This window comes from Arachis ipaensis, chromosome B08 (genome assembly GCF_000816755.2).
Source record: "Arachis ipaensis cultivar K30076 chromosome B08, Araip1.1, whole genome shotgun sequence".
NCBI lineage: Eukaryota > Viridiplantae > Streptophyta > Magnoliopsida > Fabales > Fabaceae > Arachis > Arachis ipaensis.
In genome coordinates, this window is record NC_029792.2 from 8112024 (window position 1) to 8123456 (window position 11433).

General features: G+C 33.3%; 1 long non-coding RNA gene across 1 annotated transcript in view; it reads left to right on the plus strand.

The window, feature by feature from the left end:
* Positions 4674-11433, plus strand: part of LOC110265657 — an 11553-nt gene continuing 4793 nt past the window's right edge. The window contains exon 1 of the long non-coding RNA XR_002351847.1: positions 4674-4769. This is a non-coding gene — a long non-coding RNA (uncharacterized LOC110265657). The remainder of the gene's footprint in view (positions 4770-11433) is intronic.

An 11433-nucleotide genomic window follows, 5' to 3' on the forward strand; every position in this document is an offset into this window, starting at 1 on the left:
CTTGCGTTACGGCGTCATTCGGTGATTTTCTGGGTGATTCCGTCTTTCCATCTTCAATCTCCTTCGATGTTTCTTCCTTTGTTCAGGTTGGTTTTTCTTTCTTTGTGCTTCTTTTGTTGTTTTTTCCTTCGGTTCTTGGTAAAGTTTTGGTTTTGTTTGAATGCATGTTTGGAAAGCTTGAATCTTTTTTGCATTGTCGTGCTCGCTTGTCGCTGTGCTGCATGTTTTTCTGGTTTTTTATGAACCTGTTTTACTTTGCCCAGAAAGTTGCTCCTTTTGATGACTTTCGCTATGTTAATGATTTTATTGATGATCCTTTGTAGAAAGTAACGATTTTCTCTAGTGGCTTGTTTGTTTGGGGTGTTTATTTTCTGAAAAAGGTGGCGTCTTTGATGACTTCTTGTTGATACTTTCGTTGCTTGGTAGTTCCGTCTGTGACTGTGAATTTGGGAGGTAGTTATTTTGATGACTTTATTTGATTTGTAGCTCGTGGCTTTCTTCTTAGAGTGTTTGTTTTGTTTGGATTTTAATTTTTCGATCTAGACAAGAGGTGTCGATTAAGCTTATATCAATATCTCATTTCGAATAGGATATAGCCATATACAACTCTTTTTAAAGTGTTTAACCTTAAGATTTATCGACTATAGATATCGAAATAAATACTTTGTAAGAAATGGAGAGAAATTGTTAACTTTATTATTATTGATCACAATCTTACAAACAAAAATTTCAAAAATGTTTGCTTGAACAATCAATTAAACATACAATTCGAGAAATAATAGATGTTGAAAATATATGTAAGATAAAAGTGCAAAAACGGGAGAAGAGATAAACTAATTAAAGAAACTAAAAAATGAACTAAAAATAAAATGATTCTCATATGGACCAAAGCCCCCTTTTATTTCGACTTTCTCTCTTTGATCTACCCATTGTTCAAAAAAAGCTACTTCAAGTCGAGTACCGTGTTTTGATCGAAGTTCAATTGAACCAACAGAACTATAATTTCTTTAATTGTTTAAACAAGAACACTTGTTCGTAACGAATGTATTATACAAGAAGCTGGGAGGTTTGGGGTTGGTGATGCAGTTATGCGGAATATAGCTTTTCTATTTAAATTGTGGTGGAGATTTTTTAAGAAATATTTGAAAAAGGGTTGTGTGCTCATGTAATAACCTGGATTTAAGTCGGATGCTATCTGCACAACTTCCTATTAGAGGTGAACCGTGAAAGGACATCTGTCAATTACAGATTAAGGAGCATTAGGTGAAAGAAAAGTTGGTCAATGGCTGTCTATAGAATTAAGAGATGGGAGGAATGAAGATTAAATTTTGGGAAGATAATTGGTTGCATTATAGTGTTTTAAAGACTTCCTTTCCAAGATTATTCTCGGTTTCAAACCAAAAAGGATTCACCATAAGAGAATGTGGGCTTTGGGATATGTTAGAATGTTTATGAAATTTCTAGTGGAAGAGAGATCTGTTCCAATGGGAATTGGAATTATTTGGTCAACTTCACGATACTTTTCTAGCTGCCAAGTTAACAAGAGGAAGAGAAGATGCAGTCGTGTAGAAGTTTGACAAAACATGACTGTTTTCTACAAACCCTTTTGTGCAGGTTTTGCAGGAAGAAAGAGCACCAACAAAAAAATCAAGTTATAGCATCACAAAATTTATTTGGAGGGGATTGGTTCCACCTTGAGTTAAAATTTTTTACTTGATTTGTTTTAGTAAGCAGAGTTGATACTAAAGATAGGTTGTGTAGATTTGGTGTAATTGACTCTAGTGACAATATGTGTGTGTTATGTGGTAAGGATGTTGAGAGTGTATGTATTCCATTTGTTTGTTGCTTGTGAGTTTTCGTGGTAGATGTGGTATTCTTGGACTTCTGATGAGAGGCGTTCTTGGACTATCGCATATACTATTAAATAATACTTTGAAAGTTGGACATGTGTGACTATGAAGAAGGAACTCTGCAAGAAGTGATTGATTGAATTATTTACTATTATTTGAAATATTTGGTTAGAAAAGAATCATAGAATTTTTTAGAATAAGGCATTAGAAGTTGCGGATGTTGTTGCATTTTTGTGTTAAAAAAAACTGAATGCATTATACAAACACTATGAACATTCATTTCAGTAAATAAACTTTTTTATTGTGACTTTTCTTATTTTTGCAAATCATTTAAATTTGTTAAGTACGTTGTAGATCATGTAAATTTTGTATAAAAAGATAATGTGTAACACCCTACTATACAGAGTCTTATGCTTAAGTCATAAAACAGAGGTAACCAAGTGTTACAACCTCTAAAATAAAATATATATACATAATATAGTTGAAAAAGGTGTATATCTAGGAGCCTTAAAGAAAAGTTAAACAAAAGCGTTAAACAGAAAAGCGCATATCTCTCGATGTCGATAAAAGTAAACTGTATAAGATAAGAATAAAGTAGTATAGACAAGAAGCCCCAAGGTACCCAAAATACTGTTTACAAAACATGTTTCTCCAAGTCAACCTCTAAGAGGGACAAACATAAAATATATATACAGTGGAGATACAAATATATACAGCTCTACCAAATTAAAACTCCCAAAAGAATAGTTCCTCGCTTTAGAAAGCTCCCAGTATGCCTCAGCGAGGTGCCTCACGTCCTGCATCTAAAAACCACAATATTTGTATGGAATGAGAATCGAAGGTTCTCAGCATGGTAACGGTTCCCACATAATTAACATATAAGGTCTCGAGAAAGCCAGAGGCGATCTTAGAACTTCCGACAATAGATTCAAACTTAAAACTAAAATTAAAAGCCATAACTTCGTAACTCGTGGAACTTCTTCGCAATGGCTCCGTTCCATGCCTCATTTCAAAGGGGCTCTATTTCATTATATTCCACCCAATACATTTCTTATATACCCATAGGTGCTATATTGGATTTAAATCAGATTTTGGATCTGACCCTTACTGCCCAACCTGAGAGCGGATAGCTAATGCGTTTCGCTTTAATATCAGCCCAGGTGTTAATTACACGACCTTGACTATCAACTACAGATTGGTTGAAATTGAAACCATTTTCTAATCTTCCCTTCCCGAAAGGAAGAACTTTAAATTCTTTTTACTTTCAGCAGGGACCAGGAGATTGGATGCTGAAGGCGTCCTTGGGGTAATCTCGTAGTTCCTACGGGGTGGAGACGATGGGGTATTTATTTTTATACTTATTTTTATTCAAAAAGAATAATATATATTTCTTGATTCTATCTCAATTTCTAATATAACCCCTAAGTTCATCGCCTCTCCTCCAATCCTCCGAAACACCGGTGCACAGACAAACAATGCATATAAAGAAAACACAGGTAGTTTACAGTTAGAGCAAACAGAACATATAACAGTTAAGCATAGATATTCAAATAAGCAAACCCAAGTAGTGTAAAACCAAACAAGACACATAAATGCATATGATGCATGCCTTTCTTACTGACCGTGAGCTCACGTGTCGGTTACTTTGCTAGAACCCGACACATCTGGCACCTAATCCGGATATCGTCCTATTGAAAACATGTGGGCGGTACACCACCACGAACCCCACCATTGCGAGTGGTACACCACAACGAATCCCGCAAGATCTTCGATTGGAAAAAACAACACACATGTGGGCAGTAAACAACCACGATCCCCACCTTCTGTGAGTGGTAAATTACCACGATCCTCACAGACATTTCGACACTGGACAAGCGGTAAACCACCACGATCCTTGCCAGGTCAAAGCTCAAAGATCAATTTCATTTTAAATCATTATAAATCATTCATTCATTGATTCATTAACTCGTATATGCATCTCCGGCATATTCGTAACTTTTTCGCACTTCCTCAATTACTCCCAATCATTTAATCATCAATCATATATCCATCCTCAATAATCTCGATCAATCATCGTCACTACAGCCTTCTTCATATTATATTAAACACTTTCTCAAATCATTCACGTTAACTCGATCATTCATTACATAACCTACACGTTTTCAAGTTCCAATTCAACCAACCACACATTAATTACACATACACACACTAGTCTCATACCACAACATGCCAATATATATTCTTCATATCACACATCAACCACACATTTATTCACTAACCAATTCAATAACCAAAATTCATTCAAGCTTGACCGTAAACACATTTATTCACTAACCAATTCAATAACCAAAATTCATTCAAGCTTATCCTACGGTCAACTAACTTGAGTTTCCACACATTTATTTACTAACCAATTCAATAACCAAAATTCATTCAAGCTTATCCTACGGTCAACTAACCTAAGTTTTTCACGTTACATTATATTTTAATTACGAGAAACCGAAACCATATCTTGGCCAATTTCTTCCTAAGCCACAAGACACCGCAGGCCCTCGATACACAAGCTCCAAACCTTCACCAAGTGAGTTTCCAGCTCTGAAAACCTGAGCTCAAGCCTCCAACATCATCATTATTATTCCAATTCACATTTACACAACCATTACCCACGAGAAATTGGAAAAATCCGATAATTTTCCATTGCAGAGTTCACCTAAATCATCAAAATCATTCAATTCTTCAATACCCCAAATCCCAAATTTTCGAAATTGAGATGAGAAGATCTGGGTGAAAAAAATCAAGTTTCTTACCAAATTGTTTAGTGGACTTTGTAGGGAATTCCGAGACAAATGCGTAACCGCTGACGGCTCATCAATCGGAGCTTTGGATTGAAAGTTATGGCGAATTGAAATTGGAACAAGGGTTTTGATTCCCTGTTTACTCCCTTATTCAATTTCCTAGCGTGTTTCATTATAAAACAAGGGAAGAAGAGCTAAGGCTCTTATTAATGGTGGGCTTGGGTTGGGCCTTGGGTCCATTTTGGGCCCAATTCAATTGGTTTGGCCCGTTTAGCCTAATCTTAGGACAAATTCTTTAAAATTAGTGTCAAAATTCATGTTTTAATTAATTCTACCTCATTAAACTATAAAATTAATTTTTTTTAATTTCTTGGATTAATAATTAATTTATTAGGTAATTATTCACTAATTACTCGGAGTTTACATAATGTCATCTTGAGTCTAGAGTGAACATAAAGATCATGTGTCTCCTTTGTATTGACTCACTTGTAAATTACGATCCTCCATTTGGTGGTTATTGAATTTAACAGTTCGCAGGTTTACAATTTTATCTTACACCTTGGTTGGTATTAAGAATGAATAGATTGTTTTTATTTTCCCTGTTCCTGCATTGTAAGTCTGGAGAGAGATATAGTTCGTCTTTTTCAGGGGTTGAGCTCTCCTTCGTCTAAAGTGGAAGAGATATACATCGGTTTTAAGAGAAATGATGGCGGTGGACACCAGCAAAGGCACTCCAACGTTCAAATTAGTAAGATTTGAAGATGAGTATAAAGTTATTTAGAGTGAATAACGTACCTTTTACCTGCTTAGAGTTTTGTATTTATAGAGTTGTTATGCTATAGGTGGTTATTCTGTGGTCCTAGTATTTTGGTAACCATTTCTGCACATATTCAGATGGTTCCATTATAGCCGAGATTCTCTCTAACTGAAATACGCCTCATGTTATTTATTTTATTCGAATTCCGATTTATAGGTATAATTGGGTCAGGTTATAACTAACGGATCACAGTCCCCAAACTTGACTTGTAATATTTTTTAATTAAACAGGTTGAGTTTTCGACCTATAAATCAAAATTGTGGTAATAGTAGTAGCCCCAAGCTCAACTTGTTGTATTTGAAAAATAACAGTCATATTAGAGAGAAGAGTTTGAGACTTTGAGTTAAATAATAACAAAATAAAAAAAATTGATAGTTATCATAAAGAATTGTATAATAACATGAGATCAATTAGCCATTAATATCAGTTAACATATATAAGAGGAAAAATAAAATAAAAATTTAAAAAACTAAAGATGGAGAGGAAAATATTAATAAAAATAATAAACAGAAGTGAAAAAGATTACAACATAGTAATGTTAAGGTGATATATGAAAGAATGTCTATGATAAATGGTGGCAGTTACTTTCACAAATTCCTATACCATTATAATTGATGGTAAAAGGAGAGTGAATTTTGTAGGTATAATGGACGGTGGAGATGCAATTTATGATTAATTGAAAGGTTTTTATTCATGGATCTTTTATTTGATAATTTGTAATGTTTGTGAATTTGACAGGGGTTTGCTTGGAGTTATATATGTTGTTCTTACTTTTAGTTCTTTTGATGTAACAAGTTACTAGAGAAAGGTTTTTGAAGTATGAGCAACAGAGGTTAGTGTTTTCTGTTATTTCTGTACGAGAAAGTGTTGGCTTTTTTCTTGTTTGTTACTTGTCGGAGTGTTTCAGAATGGGAAAAAAGAAGAATAAGGGAAAGGAGGAGGTTTTGGAAGAGGAAATGGAGGTGGCGATAGACGAGACGGACCCTGTGTCTCGGGTTGGTGAAAGTGTTAAATCGTGGGTGTCGTTAATTGATAATGATTAAAGTATAGATTAGTTGAGGTCGGCGAGTTGGGTTAGGGAGGGGGAGAAACTGAAAGTCGAGATTTTACCTTGTAATGTGTCAAATAGAGTGTGTCATAAAGGAGAGGAGTTTGAGTATTTTTATATGTATACATATGTTAGTTTATTATAGCTATTATGAAATATGAATAATATGAGTATAATTCGGCTTTTGTTTAATGTGAAGGTTATGGGAGCTCGATTTATGTGTATTGGTCGTACCTCGGAACTAAAGCATACCAAAGAGGCTATTGAAAAGGGAAAATATGGAGCGACTGAAGCTAGAGAAATGGGCACAAGTTTTGTTTGTAGTGTTTAAAAATAATGGTTTGTATTTTCTATGATACTTATGTTTAATTATTTTGGATATGACGGTATGTGGTATAGTGAAGTTAGGTAAGGTATTGATCTTTTGTTAAGCAAACCTGAGAAGTCTTAGATGTGAACTTGTGTGGATAAATTGTAGGTACTCGTTGTATTTGGATCAGGTAATTGACAAGGGTTATTCCAGAAATTACAGGGTTAAATGCGTTTTGGTATATTGATATGATGAGCTTGTTGTGATTTGGTGTGTTAGTAGGTTGAGTATAATTCGGTTAATTATAGAGTAGTTGTTTTTGGGAAACTATTTTGAATTTTTGAAGTATATAAATCATGTGTTGACTATATTATTATTGTTGTGTGAGTTTTATTGTATTCGAACAATTGATTATGGGTCAGTAGGAGTATATATATATTGCAGGAAAGAGTATTGCTATTTGAAGGATTCAGATTTAGAATTTTAAGATATGATTTAAATTTGAATTGAGATTCAAATTTAAAATCAGAAACAAATCTCATACTATATATATGTATGCCAAGAATAGAGAAAAAAAATGAGACGAGAATAAAACACAAGGGTTTTATTCCTTTACCTCTACACACATAAATGTATGTGAGCCTGATTCTTTGAGAAAAATTTAATGGCATGCAAAGAGTTGCAAGAGGTTTCTCAATTTAGATCAGATGTCCATTGGTCAAGGAGTTGACAGCAAAAGTTGGTCTCGGTGTGGATACGCATAAAATCTTCGTATAATCGAAGAATAAAGTTTTTATTAAAGTGTCTAAAGGTGTTTAGATCTGATCTATATATTATTAGAATAAAATTTAAGTACAAAATAGATCTTTAGGATTACTCTCTTTTCTTTCGCTATGTGTTATGAACACATGGTAATCTTTCAGCTGCTTTGACCTATAGGTCAGTAGGAGTTCTATGCTATAATGAATAGAAATATTAATAAGGAGAATATAAGTGAATGATGATTAGCTTGCGCAAATATCTATGGATAGTTATAGATATTATAAGAGAAGGGCTCATTGATATTTGTTGTTTTGGAAATAGTTGCTACTGTTTGAAGTATTTGAATAGATTTGATTTTCCGATTTTTGAATTGGAGTTTATATATAGTCTTTGTGTTTTGATATTTATATTTTATTTTATTGTGATATGTTGGTAGGAAATTAAAGCATTTCTAATGGGTGATTCCCATTCAACTTTTTCTTGACACTTTGAGGAATTTATCGTTGATTCGAATTATATATTGTGTATTATTATTATATATGAATTTATTTAATATTAATATCTTTTAATAGTGAATTATTTTTAAATTTATAAATTTAAATTACATTATTGAAAAAAATTAATTACATTAATTTTAAGTATTTTAATTAATTAATTAAGTGGGACTACAATAGGAACTAAAGTTAGTTCCTCCTAATAAAGAAGAGAGAGATGTTTTGAGTTCCTATTTACTGTTTATGACGCAAAAGCTGATGTGGAATTACTTTTTATGACAGATAGGCCATAAACAAGAATTGAGATGAGTTTTCTATTGGAGATGGTGTTATAATCGTGGGATTGATATTTTGGTAAGTGCATTTAGATTGTTATTTGAAAGATTTAGAATATTTTTTGTTGATGGGATCCGAGGTTTGGACTTTTGATATTGTCAATAGTCATTAGTGGTAGTAGCTAAATCGATTTGAACTATTTGCGGTTAGCGTGGTAACCGACTTATATGTCGGTCTGGATTTGAATAATTGACTAGGGTATGACTGTTGTGAGTTTTATTTGGGTTTGATTATTCGACCTTTAAACTCGATTAAAGAGGGAATAGATTGTGGCGAATAGCTTAGTGTCTGCTACCTTTAAAAGATGAAGTATAGTTCGAATTGACATTTGATAAATTGAATCATATGAGTGGTTTGAATAATTGTTTCAGAACAACTGATTGGTCGTGAACTGGGTGACATAGAAATCAAGTTGAGATATTAACAAATGAAATAATTATAATCACAATATAAAATAAAGATTTAAAATATGTCATTAATGAAAAATCTTTATGATTAGAGAAAGAGTTCATCATCGAGTCCTGGCTTATAATTTAGATGCGATGTAGCTTTAGAGATGTTTCATTCCAAGTATCGGGTAGTTTTTTACCGATCACCATGTTTTTGAGTTTACTTCAAATTCTTTTTATGTTGATCTCAACATTTCATGATATAGTAATAAGATAATTTCAGTTTGAAAAAGAAGTTAAATGTGACGTTGTAAATGCATATTTTGAGTTCATTGGCTAAAGCTGAAGCTAAACTTCATCACTCTGAGAAACAAATAATTGGAGTGAATAAAGGAAAAACACAAATAAGACAGTATGAGCATTGAGAAATTGAAATGCAATTGAAAAACAAAATAGTACTTACTAGCAATAACAACGTAAAAATAGCTAGAAAAAATTTGTAATACATAAAAACAATTGAGAAAAATAAGAAATATATTTCATAGTGTCAATAAGAATAAATAATTTTGCCTTTATGTAGGAGATTTAAAATGATTTGTAGTGAGTTGTAGGGTCTTGTTCATTGTGATGCCGACCTTGGTTGGCAAAGAAAATCAAGTTTGAATCCTCAATTTATAATGCAACATTTATGGCTTATACCACGGCCTAGTCGATGGGAGAGGAGGTGAAGTTTGCTTGATGGAGGATAAATGTCGGTTAAGAATTTCACTAAAATAATTCTGTCGCAAGTATAGTCCAAACCAACAATTTATCCCTAATCAAAGTTTAAAAGATTGTCACAATACAAATCTAAAATAACCGGAAGTATTAATCCCGGGTCGTTTTTTCTAAGAATCGCAATGAAATTCTCAATTATTGGCTATGAAGGTTTCTTTTGGGGTTTTTATAATGAGAGACAAGAAATATAAATAGCAAGAGAGTAAATGGCAAATCAACTAATAAAAGAAAGAAAACTCAAATGGTAAAAGGTCTTGACAAGAGTTGATGATTAAGGATCTATATCCTTGTTACCAACCACAATATGATAATTATAAGGATAAATCTCATTTTGTCATCCTCTAACAATTGAAGGAAAGTCAAATGAGCTTCATTAATCCTAACCCATTAGTCCTAACCACTCACTAATTAACTTAGTGAAGACTAGTGTCAATGGAAACCAATTATCAATCACTTGAACATTGGTAACTCAAGATCACCCAAGTAACCAACACAAGCCAAGAAGAGGAAAATCTACTCTATAGCTAAAAGAAACATTCTATCAAACACCTAGAATGCAATAAAAGCAAACATTATAAAATGCAAGAATTAATGAAAGCTATAACTAACAAAAGCAAGAAATCAATAATAGCTACTAAGATAAGCATCAAGGACATGAAAATATAAATTGCATTGAAGGAGAATTGAGATTAACAAAAGAGTTCATGAGCTAAAATTGGCAAAATAAAGGAATTAACGAGAGAAGAAGATAAACTAAAGTACTAGAACACATAATAAAGAAAGACTAAATTGAAGCAAGAATAAAAACTAAATCTAAGAAGAAATTAAACTAGGAACCCTAAAATTTAGAGAGAGGAGAGAGCATCTCTCTCTAGAATTCTACATCTCTGTCAACTCATGTGGGAATGAATGAATGGTATCCCTTCCTCCTTCACTATCCAGCCTCTAATCTGCAGAATAGGCTTGAAACTGGGCTAGAAATGAGCTCAAAAATTGCCCCCAATGTTTTCACTTTAGTGAGGCACATGCCGCTTGTCACACGTACGCGTCAGTCACGCGTACGCGTCAAATGGACACTGTACTTGATTACGCGCACGCTTCAGCCATGCGTACGCATCGACACCAGCTTCTCAAATCTTTAATTCTTTGTGTTCCTTCCACTTTTGCATGCTCCCTTTCCATCCTCTAAGCCATTCCTGCCCTATAAACTCTTAAAACACTTAACAAACATATCACGGCATCGAATGGTAATAAGAGAGGATTAAAAATTAGCAATTTTAAGGCCTAGAAAGCATGTTTTCATTCTTAAGTACAATTAGGAAGGATTCACAAAATCATGCAATTTATATGAATGAGTGTGAGAATAGTTGACAAAATTCACTCAATTCAATCCAAAATAAACCATAAAATAGTGGTTTATCATTGCTCCTCATCCATGACTGAGATCCTAAAAAACAAAAGAGGAATAACTAGTGAAAAAAATGTGGGATTAAATAAATTTGGTCTCATGGTGGACGCCAAATGTTCTTGCGTAGTAAGCTTGGGGAGAGGTATAACTCATCCTGTTCAACCCCTGAAGTGGAAGAGATATATATCGGCCTTAAGAGGAACGCCAGTGGTGGGCACCTGGCTCAAGTTAATAAGAGTAGAAGATGAGTATAAAGTTATTCAGAGTGAATAACGTACCTTTTACGTGTTTAGAATTTAGTATTTATAGAGTTGTTATGCTATAGGTGGGCAAAGGATTCGATTGTCCCAGAACGTTTGGACCATTAAATGGTCCAATAACAAAACATGTTTTTTAACTTTTTTTAATAATTGCTAAATAGTTCTTATTTAATTTTATTTACAAACT